Source organism: Ovis canadensis, chromosome 1, assembly GCF_042477335.2.
Source record: "Ovis canadensis isolate MfBH-ARS-UI-01 breed Bighorn chromosome 1, ARS-UI_OviCan_v2, whole genome shotgun sequence".
Lineage (NCBI taxonomy): Eukaryota > Metazoa > Chordata > Mammalia > Artiodactyla > Bovidae > Ovis > Ovis canadensis.
In genome coordinates this window covers 222610316-222625755 of record NC_091245.1, presented here as the reverse complement: position 1 = coordinate 222625755, position 15440 = coordinate 222610316, and the positions used below count along the sequence as shown (strand labels likewise).

Sequence of the window (15440 nt, the reverse complement as noted above, 5' to 3'; positions counted from 1 at the left end):
GACTGATTTGATCTCCTTGCAGTCCAAGGGACTCTCAAAAGTCTTCTCCAGCACCACAGTCTGAAAGCATCAATTCTTCCTTGGATGCTCAGCTCGGCCTTCTTTATGGTCTAACTCTCACATCTCTACATGACTACTGGAAAACCATAGCTTTGACTATACAGACCCTTGTCTGCGAAGTGATGTCTCTGCTTTTGAATATGCTGTCTAGGTTTTGTCACAGCTTTTCTTCCAAGGAGCAAGCGTTTTTAAATTTCATGGCTGCAGTCACCATCCGCAGTGATTTTGGAGCCCAAGGGGGGAAAAATCTGTCACTGCTTCCACTTTTTCCCCTCCTAGTTGCCATGCCATGAAGTGATGGGACTGGATGCCAAGACCTTAGTTGTTTTTAATGTTGAGTTTCAAGTCAGTTTTTTCACCTAATCTTGTTTCACCTTCATTAAGAGTCTCTTTGGGTCCTCTTCACTTTCTGCCATCAGAGTGGTATCATCTGCATGTCTGAGGCTGTTGATATTTCTCCTGGCAATCTTGATGCCAGCTTGTGATTCATCCAGCCTGATATTTCACATGATGTACTCTGCAAATGTTAAATAAGCAGAGTGACAATATAGAGCCTTGTCATACTCCTTTCTGAATCTGAAGCCAGTCTATTGTTACATGTTCAGTTCTAACTGTTGTTTCTTGAATCGCATACAGGTTTTTCAGGAGACAGCTAAGGTGGTCAGGTACTTCCATCGCTTCATGAATTTTCTACAGTTTGTTGTGATCCATACAGTCAAAGGCTTTAGCATAGTCAATGAAGCAGAAGTAGATGTTTTTCTGGAACTCTCTTGTTTTCTCCATGACCCAATGAATGTTGGCAATTTGATTTCTGGTTCCTCCGCCTTTTCTAAAACCAGATTGTACATCTGAAAGTTCTCAGTTTACATACTGGTAAAGCCTAGCTTGAAGGATTTTGAGGATTAGCTTGCACACATGTGAAAGGAGTGCAATTGTACAGTAATTTGAACATTCTTTGGCATTGCCTTTCTTTGAGATTGGAATTAAAACTGACCTTTTCCAGTCCTGTTGTCACTGCTGAGTTTTCCAAATTTGTTGACATATTATGACTTTTCTTGTATAGTTCTTCTGTGTATTATTGCTCCCTATTCTTAATCTTTTCTGCTTCTGTTATGTCCTTACCATTTCTGTCCTTTATTGTGCCCACCCTTGCATGAAATATCCCCTTGATCTCTCCAATTTTCTTGAAGAGATTTCTAGTCTTTCCATTCTGTTGTTTTCCTCTATTTCTTTGCTTTGTTCATTTAAGAAAGCCTTCTTATCTCTCCTTGTTATTCTCTGAAACTCCGCATTTTGTTGGGTATATACTTCTCGTCCTGCCTGGCCTTTCACTTCTCATGTACCCATCACCTAATTCTACGATTAACATTTCATTATACCTTCTTTATCATATACTTATTCATCTGTCCATCTCTCAATACCTTCACCTGTTGTTCCTTTTTCAGTGCATTCCAATGTAAGTTGCAAACATCCCCTTGCAATAAAAATGAAAATTTAAGATTAATTGAAAGTGTGGGTAAATTGAGTTTGGGTTGTTTCTTAAGCTAATGTTGATGAGGAAGAATGCGTAAATAAAAGTTTATGGGGTGTATTGAGCTCAACCCAATAACACTGAACTAGAGATGACCATTTAATATGAGTATTATGCATATATGCATGTAACATCTGTTGTTGTTGTTCAGTCCCTCAGTTGTCTCCAGCTCTTTGCGATCCCATGGACTGAAGCACGCCAGGCATCCCTGCCCTTCACCATCTCTCAGAGTTTGCTCAAATTCATGTCCATTGAGTTGGTGATGCCATCCAATCGCCTCATCCTCTGTCATCCCCTTCTCCTCTTGCCTTCAATCTTTCCCAGCATCAGGGTATTTTCTAATGAATCGGCTCTTCACATCAACTGGCCAAGTTATTGTAGCTTCAGCTGCAGCATGAGTACCTTCAACGAATGTTCAGAACTGATTTCCTCTAGGATTGACTGGTTTGATCTCCCTGCAGTCCAAGGGACTCTCACGAGTCTTCTCCAACACCACAGTTTGAAAGCATCAACTCTTTGGCACTCAGTATTCTTTATGGTCCAACTCTTACATCTGTACATGGACCTTTGTCTGCAAAGTGATGTCTTTGCTCTTTAATATGCTGTCTAGATTTGTCACAGCTTTTCTTCCAAGAAGCAAGTGTCTTTTAATTTCATGGCTGCAGTCACTGTCTGCAGTGATTTTTGGAGTCCAAGAGAATAATATCTCTCACTGTTTCCCTTAGTTATTCTTCTCAGTTAAAGATATGGACTGGGAATCATTAGTTGGTAGTTAAAATAAGAGTAAATGTGAGTTTTCAGACATAAAATGCACAAATAAAAGAAGATCAAGGGTGATAGTTTGAAAAAAAGATACTTAAGACATTAACAGAAGTTAAGTGATAAAATAAAGGAAATCTAGAAGAGATTAGGGAAACAAAAAAGAATCAGCAGAGGCAACAGGGACAGAAAACTTTTCCTTGTAAATCTCTTCACTGCTTGGGAATAGTGGTTTTAAAAATGCTGACATTACACTGTATATTTATGATATAATCTATATTATATTTATATATTTATATTTTAAAATGCAGACATTATACCATCATTAGTCAATCTCAACTTCACACTGCTTTGTGTAGCGGGAGTAAAGAGCCATTCAAAAAAGATGTTATTAAGTCACTTTCTCACTGAAACATCAATAAATGTTCCTTGTTTTGCCTGGAAAAGGGAAGGCAACTAACTGGACCCCCCGATTCTTGTTTCTCAAGTAAGAGGTCCTTTTCTTTAAGGGTCACTGACCCATAGACATAGGTATACATCACAATGAAAAGTAACTTCTACTTAACTTTAGACTCTTAGGGCATTAGATGTGGTGAGAAAAAGGTCTCTTCTTACTTTAGATTTAATAAGAAATCTAAAAATTCATTTCATAAATTACTTTAAAATTTTATATTTCAGTTCCACATTATAGCTATTTAATGGAGAAAGAAAGAGTTAAAGAGGAGGAAACATATGAAAAAGAATTGTGGATGACAGGAAGAAAAAATGGGGTAAACCGAGTAAAAGAAAGAGAAGAAAAAATAGAAACAGGAAAAGCAAAAGATCTTCCCAGGAGGAATACTGCATGTTTTATTGGAGAACCAAGTATTGTCTAAGGAGGTATAGCCAAACTTTTCTTACAAGGATCATACAGTCAATGTTTTGGCTTTGCTCTGTTGTAACTTAAATTCTGCCACTGTAGTACTAAAATAGCCATAGAGAGTAAATTTTTAAACATGTATGTGTGCGTATGTCTATGTTTCAATAAAACCTGACTTATAAAACTCATGCAACCATCTGGATGGCTGGCATGTTTTGCTGGCTTCTGCAATAGAGCAAAGGTCAACAAGTTGGATCAACAAGCTATTTCTATAACCGCATATACCTCTGTAGCATATTCTTCTTTGTTGCTATTGCTTGGTTTTTGGTTTGTTTTTACAACCCTTTAAAAATGTAAAAAGGGTTCTTACCTACAGGCCTTATCAAAAGTAACTGTAGGGCAAATTTGACCAGAGGTCAGGAGGTTGCTGGCCTTTATCTAGAACACACCTTCCTGTCTTATCTAATTTCAATTTGATGGGAGCTATTAACTCCGTGCTTTATAAATAACTGATACAATGTGGAATAATTTTTGTCTATAGACAATGATACTCAAATTCTGTTCCACAGAGGTCCAACGGTCTCCCCTCACTTACTATGGAAGAAGCTGGTTTCACTTCTCTTTGCATATAATTTTAATATTCCAGATTTATGCCATTCAGTTCAGTTCAGTTCAGTTGCTCAGTCGTGTCCGACTCTTTGTGACCCCATGAATCGCAGCATGTCAGGCCTCCCTGTCCATCACCAACTCCCGGAGTTCACTCAGATTCATGTCCATTGAGTCAGTGATACCATCCAGCCATCTCATCCTCTGTCATCCCCTTCTCCTCCTGCCCCCAATCCCTCCCAGCATCAGCGTCTTTTCCAATGAGTCAACTCTTTGTATGAGGTGGCCAAAGTACTGGAGTTTCAGCTTTAGCATCATTCCTTCCAAAGAACACCCAGGGCTGATCTCCTTCAGAATGGACTGGTTGGATCTCCTTGCAGTCCAAGGGACTCTCAAGAGTCTTCTCCAACACCACAGTTCAAAAGCATCAATTCTTCGGCGCTCAGCCTTCTTCACAGTCCAACTCTCACGTCCATACATGACCACAGGAAAAACCATAGCCTTGACTAGATGGACCTTAGTTGGCAAAGTAATGTCTCTGCTTTTGAATATGCTATATAAGTTGGTCATAACTTTTCTTCCAAGGAGTAAGTGTCTTTTAATTTCATGGCTGCAGTCACCATCTGCAGTGATTTTGGAGCCCCCCCCAAAATAAAATCTGACACTGTTTCCACTGTTTCCCCATCTATTTCCCATGAAGTGATGGGACCAGATGCCATGATCTGCGTTTTCTGAATGTTGAGCTTGAAGCCAACTTTTTCACTCTCCACTTTCACTTTCATCAAGAGGCCTTTTAGTTCCTCTTCACTTTCTGCCATAAGGGTGGTGTCATCTGCATATCTGAGGTTATTGATATTTCTCCCGGCAATCTTGATTCCAGCTTGTGTTTCTTCCAGTCCAGCGTTTCTATGCCATTCAGGTATGACTTAAATCAAACCCCTTAAGATTATGCAGTGGAGAAGATACATAGATTCAAGGGATTAGATCTGGTAGACAAAGTGCTTGAAGAAATATGGACAGAGGTTTGTAATGTTGTACAGAAGGCAGTGACCAAAAGCATCCTGAAGAAAAAGAAATGCAAGAAGGCAAAGAGGTTGTGTGAGGAGGTCTTACAAAGGGCTGAAAAAACAAGAGAAGCAAAAGGCAAAGGAAAAAGGGAGATATACCCAACTGAATGCAGAGTTCCAGAGAACAGCAAGAAGAAATAAGAAAGCCTTCTTAAATGAACAATGCAAAGAAATATAGGAAAACAATAGAATGTGAAATACCAGAGATCTCTTCAGGAAATTTGGAGATACCAAGGGATCATATGCAAAGATGGGCACAATAAAGGACAAAAATGGCAAGAACCTAACAAAAGTAGAAGAGATTAAGAAGTGGCAAGAATATACAGAAGAACTATACAAAAAGGTCTTAATGACTTGGATAACCATGATGGTGTGGTCACTCACTTAGAGCCAGGTATCTTGGACTGTGAAGTCAAGTGGGCCTTAGGAAGCATTACTATAAACGAAGCTAGTGGAGGTGATGGAATTCCAGGTGAACTATTGCAAAGTTTAGAAAATGCTGCTGCTAAAGTGCTGCACTCATATGTCAGCAAATTTGGAAAACTCAGCACTTGGTCATGGGACTGGGAAAGATCAGTTTTCATTCCAATTTCAAAGAAATGCAATGCCAAAGAATGTTCAAAAAATCATACAATTGCACTCATTTCACATATTAGTTTTACTGAGTCTAAGCTTGCTCTGCTTGCCACAGGATAAGTCAATGAATCCAAGACAAGGTGTTGGGATCAGGAAGGGACTTTATTCGGATCAAGTTGACTGAGAAGATGGCAGGCTAGCACCTCAAAATAACCATCTTATCAGGGCCTGATTGCCAGATTCTTTTATGGATCAGAGATGGGCAGTGGAGGTGAGGAAACAAAGTAAAAAAATACTATTCAATCCTTGCAAATGTGCCCTAGTATGGCGAGCCTTATCTTACAGAAGTGGCAAGATGAAGGTTAAAGTCACAGAAGCAGATCCAGCAAAAATTCAAAATTAACCTTTCTAGCACGGTAAATGAGTGCAATTGTACAGTAGTTTGAGCATTTTTGGCATTGCCCTTCATTGAGATTGGAATGAAAACTGACCTTTACCAGTCCTGTGGCCACAACTGAGTTTTCCAAATTTGCTGACATATGATTGCAGCACTTTAACAGCATCATCTTTAGGGATTTTAAATAGCTCAACTAGAATTCCGTCACCACCACTAGCTTTGTTCGTAGTAATGCTTCCTAACGCCCATTTGACTCCACACTCCAGGATGTCTGGCTCTAGATGAGTGACCACACCGTCATGGTTACCTGGGCCATTAAGACCTTTTTAAAATAGTTCTCCTGTGTATTCTTGCCACCTCTCCTTAATTTCTCCTGCCTCTGTCAGGGCCTTACCGTTCCTGTCCTTTATCATGTCCATCCTTGCATGAAATGTTCCTTTAATATCTTCAATTTTCTTGAAGAAATATCTAGTCTTTCCCAATTCTAATAATCTTCTTCTCCTAAAAAAGCTGGAGGGCATGGCAACCCACTCCAGTGTTCTTGCCTGGAGAATTCCGTGGACAGAGGAGGCTGGCAGGCTATAGTCTAAGGGTTACAAAGAGTTGTAAGTAACTTAGCATGCACACCCCTAAAAGAGCAACTCTTTATGACTGGGAAACATTGCTCATTTTACTGGACACTGGCAAAACCAAGTAGAATTCTTGGCATATATATTTTTGCAAATGAAAAAATTTTTAAATGAGTTTCATTGGGATTTGGCTGGTTGCCACTTCTACTGTAGAGAGCATAATTTTCATAACCTATTGGTTAGCATGTATTAAGTAAAAAATATGATATATGTATAAGAAAAATTTTAATATTCTAAGAATCAGCAGTAATATAACATCAGATGTGAGGCAAATCCAAATAGAATACTATTTAGTTTATTTTCTTACTCTTTTATCAGAACCATCCTGCACTCAAAATTTAGGTCTTCAGAGTTGAGCTGTTAACTCATCCCATTATTTATCTGAAAGCAAGCAAGACTTTCTTCATATTTCACATAAACCCCTTGTGTACACATGATGTTATCATACCGTAACACATGAGTTATATTAGCATGACATGCCCTATGGCCCTCTGTGAGTTTCAGGATGATAAATCTGCTAAATAAATATCAATAAAATGTTCCTACCTCATTATGCACAGTCCAGCAGTCTGCTTCCTTCTTAGAATTGACTCCAGAGCAGTGACTGCCAGAGGCCCAAAGAAGGACCACAAGTTAGTATCAGCAAAGCCAAGCGTAGGCAGGGAAAATTAAGAAAACATAGTAGAGGTTTCTTTCTTTCTTTTTTTTTTTTTTAACAGAGACAGTTTGTTAATTTAATGAAATATTTTTTATTTTAAGATAGTGTTTTTCTTACATGGATTATGCAATCTTTTAATTTTAGAAATGATGAATGTGTATAGTATTTTTGCAGTTTTTGGTTATTTTATATTAAAAAACTGTTAATTCATTGCCAATTAACTATTTTTGTGTGTGTATTTATAAAAGATTCAAAATGGAAAGTACCACTTTACGACTTTGCAGCATGAGCTATTTTTAAGTGAATTAAACTTTAGATTAAAAATGTATATTATATGTAAACATACACATGCAAAGGAGTTTCCCAGTGGCTCAGAGGTAAAGAATCCACTGGCCGTTTTCGATCCTTGGGTTGGGAAGATCCCCTGGAGGAGGAAATGGCAACCTACTCCAGTATTCTTTTCTGGGAAATCCCATGGACAAAGGAGCCTGGCAGGCTATAGTCCACAGGGTAGCACAGAGTTGGACACGACTGAGCAAGTGAACATAGCACAGCACATGCAAATATACACATAGATTTCTCATGTAGCAAGGATATTTAAAAAGATTTAAAATGACAGAAACCTGACCCATCTCATACATTCTATCAATCATTTTTGCCTAATAATAATTTCTTCCAGCTTAAGTTTAGAACTCTCTTAGTCTGCCTTTTAATGGGTGCTGCTGAAGTCCTTTGGAGAAGGCAATGGCACCCTACTCCAGTACTCTTGCCTGGAAAATCCCGTGGATGGAGGAGCCTGGTGGGCTCCAGTCCATGGGGTTGCGAAGAGTCGGACACGACTGAGCGACTTCACTTTCACTTTTCACTTTCCTGCATTGGAGAAGGCAATGGCAACCCACTCCAGGGTTCTTGCCTGGAGAATCCCAGGAATGGGGGAGCCTGGTGGGCTGCCGTCTATGGGGTCGCACAGAGTCGGACACGACTGATGGGACTTGGCCACAGCAGCAGCAGCTGAAGTCCTTGTTCTGCTTCTCTGAAGGTAAGATCTTTTTCTCTTCTAATTAATAAAGTCATTTCTCAAAGAACTCCCGATTCTCTGGTGTCACCTCATGATTGAGTACCTGTTAGGTACAAGACCTTGGCCAGGTCCTCAAAATTCTGCTGCACGGAGCACAGAACTGTTCACATCACAGGAAAAAGAAAGGGCAAAACCTTGATTTGTCTCCAATTTAACCTTACAGGGAGGAAATGAATGTTTTTTCTCATGGTTATTTTCTCCCCAAAGGATGGAATGTGAGGCAGAATCCGTACATCTGCGTTAGAAATGCCATGGAATTTTTCTCGGTTTTTCCCTTACTTGCCTATCAGTTATTCTTCACATTCTCATAGGAAAATATGCACTTCTTTTTCTGAAGGTTCTAGATCAGTCTGCTGGGGACTAAAGTGAGTTTCTACTGAAAGAATGCTCTTGAAATGTTTTCCTTAAGCAATGCCTTTGTAAACACACAAACTTTTCTCAATAGTAACACAGTGAAGTATTCTGCAGCTTAGTGACCACTTCTCAGCTGTGGCCTCCCTCCATCTTCTGATTCAGAAGGATGGCTCTAGACCCTTACTGTCGCTCATTCATTTAACCAATACTTATTTTATGCTGACGATATTGTAGTCACTATGTTTGGCATGAGAGATATCAAGTAGTGAATGATATACACAGGGAAACTACTACGGATATTAGCTACTTAGTATAAGGCAAAAAGATCATTATGGAGAAAGAGCAGAGGACGGCTAGTTACTCATTTGTATATGTCTGGAAGATTTTGGTAGAGGTGTAGAAGGCTATCCCCAAGAAATCTTGTTTGATAGTACTCATTATAGGGCACCATCTCCAAACCTACCCTCTTCATCTCACCCTTCACTTCCCTAGTGCCCCTCTGCTTTCCCCTGCTGCTGTTTTGCAAACTGGCCTGACCTTCCTGGTATCATGTTCTGAGTTCATTTTTCTGCTATTTTCTGGTTTCCATTTCCATGGGAATTGCCAATTATTAACCAGATTTTTATCAATCTAAGTCTTATGCAGAAATCCATTTATAAAATAGATACAAGCACAACTCTGCCTAAAGTGTTGAAGGGGATGCGGGGGCTTAGACGGATCACCTTACCTGCCTAGCAAATCACCATCTAATGATAAAATACAATAAGTCAAAATGCATCAACAGTACTCCTAGTAAATATTCAGGTTCATTTTAGAAGGGCTTTCTGAGTGTCAAAAACAAAGCAAAACAGTATTTTTTCAATATCTGTAAGCAATGTATCCCTGTAAAGAAATAACCATTTAGTGGAACTCACATGTATAAAAGAGATTAGAGCAGTAGGCTGTTCATTTAAGCTCATTTTGAAGTTCAAACATACATTACTGATAAAGATAATCAGTGCGGAAAACAGGGCTATTTCCATGAGCACAGAAATTTGAGCTTATGAGTGGCTGTTATAGTTTTATTATACCTCCATATCATTTTACTTCTCATTCTATTTCCTTTTTTCTTCTCTCACTTCTCCTCCTTTCATTCTTCTTCCTCTCTGTGGCTCTGTCTTTCTCTCATACACACACACACACACACACACACACACACACACGCACACAAACACACATACTCTTTCCCTGTCTCTCTCTGTGTATATGTGTGTTGACATAAACTGCACAGATTTGAAACAAACAATTTTATAAGCTTTGACATATGTATATACCTGCGAAACCATCACAATCAATGTAACATACATGTCCATTATCCAAAAATGCTTTTAAGTACACCTTCATAATCCCATTCTTTTTTTTTTCTTAAAGATAGAACACAAGTCAAATTTTCTGGGTTTGTCCAGAAAAGTCAGCAATGGTGATATTGCTGGTTTTTCCATTTCAAGGCTCTCCATGGCTTCCACAGTATTCTTGCCCTCTTTCACCTTGCCAAAGATTACAGGCTTGCCATCCAACCACTCAGTCTCAGCAGGGCAGATGAAACACTGGCAATCATTTTTGTTAGGGCCAACATTTGCCATGGATAAGATGACAGGACCTGTATGCTTCAGGATGAAATTCTTATCATGAATTTCTCCCCAGAGATGGCATTGCCACGAGTGCTATTACGGTGTGTGAAGTCACCACCTTGGCACATAAATCCTGGAATTATTCTGTGAAAGCAGGGATCTGTATAACCAAATCCTTTCTCCCCAGTTCTCAGAGCATGAACGTTTTCTGTTGTCATTGGAACTTTGTCTGCAAATAGCTAAAAGGAGATGTGGCCCAAGGGCTTGTTGTTGACGGTCATATCAAAGAAAATGATGAGGTTGACCATGGCTGGGCAGTGCAGGGGGGTTGGGGGAGGACCATCTGTAAGGCCGCAATCCTGTTCTTGCCCTGGTGAATGGTGGGCATATTCCCTGCCCAGTTTCCAAACAAACAGATCTGCTTTCTGTCACTATAGATTACATTTCATTAGTTAATTTGTTTTTATTGCTGTGTAATTCCCTGGTATGAATATATCGTAATTTTTAGTCCATTCGCTTCTTATGGCTATAAATTTGGTTTGTTTGCAGTTTTTTATTTTTAATTTTAACCATTCTAATAGATATGTAATGGTATCTTGTGGTTTCAGTTTGCATTTCCTCAATGACTGATGAAGCTGAGCATCTTCTCACATGCTAATTCATCATTCACATAAGTACTCTAGTCAAATTTCCTGTCAAATATTTTGCCCGCTTTTTTAGTTCCTTTCCCTCTCTCCTTGCTATTGAATTTGAGAGTTCTTTCTAAATTCTGGGTATATGTATTTGCAAATAATTTTTTCTAAGTTGCTTGCCATTTCTTTTTCTTACAAGTGTCTTTTGAAGAGCATAAGGTCTTAATTTTGATGAAGGCTAGTTTATCAATTTTTTCTCTTTTATGGATAATGCTTTTGCATTACATGGCCTCTTTATTTGGCACATGGCCTCTTTCCATCTGCAAAGCCAGGAACGCCTAGCTGTTTTTCTCTGACACCGATTCTCTTTACTTCCTCTTATGTTTAAGGGCAATTGTGATTACACTGGGTCTACCTGGAAAATCAAGAGAATCTTCCCTGTCTTGAGGTAGGCTAATCAGCAAGGTTAATTCCATCTGTTATCTTACTTCCCTTTTTCTATGTAAGGTAACACATTCCCAGGCTCTGAGTATTCAGATGTGGATATCTTTGGGGGAGATGGAGTTCCCTGGTGGCTCAGACAGTAAAGTGTCTGTCTACAATGTGGGAGACTCAGGTTCGAGCCCTGGGTTGGGAAGATCCCCTGGAGAAGGAAATGGCAATCCACTCCAGTACTATTGCCTGGAAAATCCCATGGACAGAGGAGCCTGGTAGGCTACAGTCTATGGGGTTGCAAAGAGTCGGACACAACTGAGTGACTTCACTTGGGGGAGATATTACCTGACACAGGATGAATTGTGAATCCTTCCATCTAGAGACACTATTTCATTTTACTAGACCTTACATTTTCCCTTTTATCTTTGTCTCCACCTCCTAATTGCCAAAGGGAAGTTCTCACTTATTTTTTCACATTTTTTTCCTCTCCCAGAAGTTACATATTTCAGAGATGTCCCCTTTACATCATGCCTGGGCTTTTTCATCTGGCATACTCTGAAGTCTCTTCCCTAATAATCCTTCCTCTGATTTGTGTGGATGTTTTCATAACACATCCTGGTTAGGCTGGACTTAATCTTTTCTTGTGATAGTTCTAGATCTACTTTGGACTCCATCTTTTTCTGTCCTTTTCACAATTTTTCTTGCTCAGCTTTTGCTTTCCTTGAAGTACTGCTGTGGAGTAAGGCTAAGACTGACAAATGAGAGACACGTGAGATGAAAAAAGATTCATCTGTTTTTTTAAAATTCATAGTTATTTTGAAGTTTTAGTACTGTCTGTTCTCAAGGTCTGCTGAGTTTTTGTGTAGACACACTCTTCCCTTTCTTTTGTTTTGTATACTTCTCAGAGGACCTTGTGCGCGTGTGCTGCATGCTAAGAGGACCTCTTAGGGATCTGGTAACTAGTCTGCTACCACTGTTGAAGCTACCCACAAAGTCTACCTTTTGTTTTTATTTCACAATATTGAGAAAACACTCCATTATACAGAGAAGCACTTGTAAATGGTAGCCTTTTTTTTTAATAGCTCACATTCCAAATTTGGGACATTTCTTATTTTAACTGGTCCTGAAACTTGAGAGAAAATAGTGTGCATGCTTAATCACTCAGTCGTGTACAGTTCTTTGCAGCTCTTTGGACTGTAGTCTGCCAGGTTCCTCTGTCCTAGGATTTTTCAGGCAAGAATGTTGGAGTGGGTTGTCACTTCCTACTCCAGGGGGTCTTCCCTACTTAAGGATCGAACCCGAGTCTCTTGTGTTTCCTGCATTGGCAGGCAGATTCATTACCAAAAGCACCACCTGGGATGCCCATAAGAGAGAAAAGTAGAAGGATTTTTTTAAAGAGTTAATTGTCTAACATCATGTATCAATCTGGGCTTCCAGGTAGTTGTCAAAGAACCTTAGTCAACTAGAATTTTGATTGTTTTGAGGACATTTCAAAAGTAGTTTTACTTTTGAGATATTACTTTTTTTAATGCCAGATATATCAGTGCCTTGTAGTTCCTTGTAAGGATGCTGGTCCTTTCTTTGTGAGATAGATAACCGTTTGGGTGTTTTATATGAAGAATGACTAAGAATCACTCTGCATGCTGTGTTTGAGGAGAGAATGTGGGGGGCATTGTTTGAAGCAGGAGACTAGTGAAGTGTCTGTTGCAATAATACTGTTAAGAAATATGGGGGTCTCACATCAGTGTTCACAGAAGCACTACTTACAATAGCCAAGACATGGAAGCAATCTAAGTGCCCGTGCACAGATAACTAGTTTAAGAAGATGTGCTATATATGTACATTGGAATATTACTCAGCCATAAAAATAATGAAACATTGCTATTTGAGGTAATACGGACGGACCTAGAGATTATCATACTAAGTGAAGTAAGTCAAGCAGAGAAAGACAGATATGACATGATATCACTTATATATGGAAACTAAAAATATGATACAAATGAGTTTATTTACAAATGAGAACTAGACTCAAACTTAGGAAACAAGTTTATGGTTACCAAAAGAGAAAGTGGGGTAGGAATAAATAGTTTGTGATTAACAAAAATACACACCACTATATATAAAGTTGATAAACAACAAGGACCCATTGTATAGCACAGGGGACTATATTCAGTATCTTATAATAACCTATAATGGAAAAGAATCTGAATATATATTCTGAATATCTTTGCTACACAGCCAAAACTAACACAATATTGTTAGTGTTCATTACTATAGTTTCTATAGTTCAATAAATAAATGAGAAATATGGAGTCTTATGGTACCATAAGTAGCACAGGGAACTTTGCTCAATGTTATGCGGCAGCCTGGATGGGAGGGGAGTTTGAGGAAAAATGGATACGTGTATTTGTATGGCTGAGTCCTTTTGCTATCCACCAGAAACTATCACAACACTGTGAATTGGCTATATTGCAATACAAAATACAAAGTTAAAAAAAAGAAATATGGGGTCTATGGTAGCCATAGAGTAGATGGGAAGTGGCCAGATTCTAAACATATTTTGAATTAGAGCTGAAAGGATTTCATCAGGGATTGGATGCAATATTTGAAAGAAAATAGTAGTTAAGGATGATTCCATGATTTTTGGTTTGTATAAGTGAAGGATATAAAAGAGATTGATCTAGATAGGAGATTTAGAAGTTTATTTTGGGAATATTAACATGGAGGTGACTATGAAACATCCAGAGGAATGTCAAGTAGGCAGGTAAATATATAGGCCTGGAATTCAAGAGAGAAAAAGGGGGGGTCTAGGAAGGAGTTATAAATATTGGAGTCATTAGCATATAAATTGTTTTTAAAGCCATGAGACTGGATAGGATCATTAATGGAGTGAGTTAAGAGAGAAAGAAGTCTAAAGACAGATTTGGACACATCGGTATTAAGACATTAGTCGGATGAGTAGGGAACAGCAAAAGAGATTATAAAGTAGAAAGAAAACCAGTGGAGTGTGGGGTCCTAGAAGCCAAATGAAGAAAGTGCTTCAGGGAGAGAGTAACTCGATGTTTCAAATACAGTGGTTAAGTCAAGGAAATGAGAACTAGGAACCAACCATTGAATTTAGTGACTTGAAGGTCATTAGTGGCCTTGCCAAATGTAGTTCCAGTGAAGTAGTAGAGTGAAAACAACACCTGAATGGGTTCAAGAGGGATGGGAGGAGAACTGAATGCAGCAAGCATAGGCAACTCTTGCAAAGCTTTCCCCACACTGTAATGGATGCAAAGCAATGGGATGAAGCCGGCTCGAGAAACGGATCCAAGGCATTTTTGTTTGGTTTCTGCTTTAAATGGGGGAAAATTACAGCATGTTTATATGTTTGTGAGTATGATGCTGTGAGGAGGAGAAATTGATGATGCAGAAGAATTTCTGGACCAATGGTCTTGAGTAGAGATGAAGGGATAGGCTCTAGTCCACAAATGGAGATAGAAGTGCTGATGTCATCCCTGTAAATGAGGACAAAGCATGAAAAACAGGCAGGAAGATGAGAGTAAGTGGATGCATGGGTGATGGGACCCTGAGGAAATTTCTTTCTGTTTGCTTTGTGGAAGTAAGGATGGGAGCAGAGATCTTGGAAGTTAGAAGATAGAGAAGGTGTGAGGATCAACTGGGAGTGTAGGGGAGACATTGGATCTGGCAAAGTCAGAATGAAAACACGAGTATGAATAGCTTTCGCCTGAGGTAGTGGAGCTATGGTGTGTTTTAGGGGGCTATAAAGCTAAAAAGATGAATTAAGACCAGTTTATAATTTAATTAATTCATCTTGGGATAATACTGGTTTACAATTTTTGGACTTGGGGAAATTCTGAGGATGCTTAGAAATGACAAAAGGGTAAAGAAATGTCTGCCATTTGGCGTCACTACTCATCACGGGAAAAATAGAAAATTTGAGACGTAATTATTATAGATATTTCATAGCTTTTATTAATTATACTAACTTGGACAGAAACAAATCAATTGTGGATCTTTACCAAATATATCAAATGATATTTTTTTAGCATAGGAAGTTTTTATGCTAAGTTTCAGCCTGGAACATTTTTGTGTGTAATATAAGTTCTAACAGAAACGTAATGTAGAGATGCGTTTACACTCTTTTGATATGAAGCACATCTCTAAGGTTACTGAAAATTTTTAC

The 15440-nt window shown here is 38.8% G+C and overlaps 1 pseudogene; it reads right to left on the bottom strand.

Moving 5' to 3' along the window:
* Positions 1 to 9996: 9996 nt before the first annotated feature.
* Positions 9997 to 10492, bottom strand: LOC138443272 (peptidyl-prolyl cis-trans isomerase A pseudogene; annotated as a pseudogene).
* Positions 10493 to 15440: the final 4948 nt, after the last annotated feature.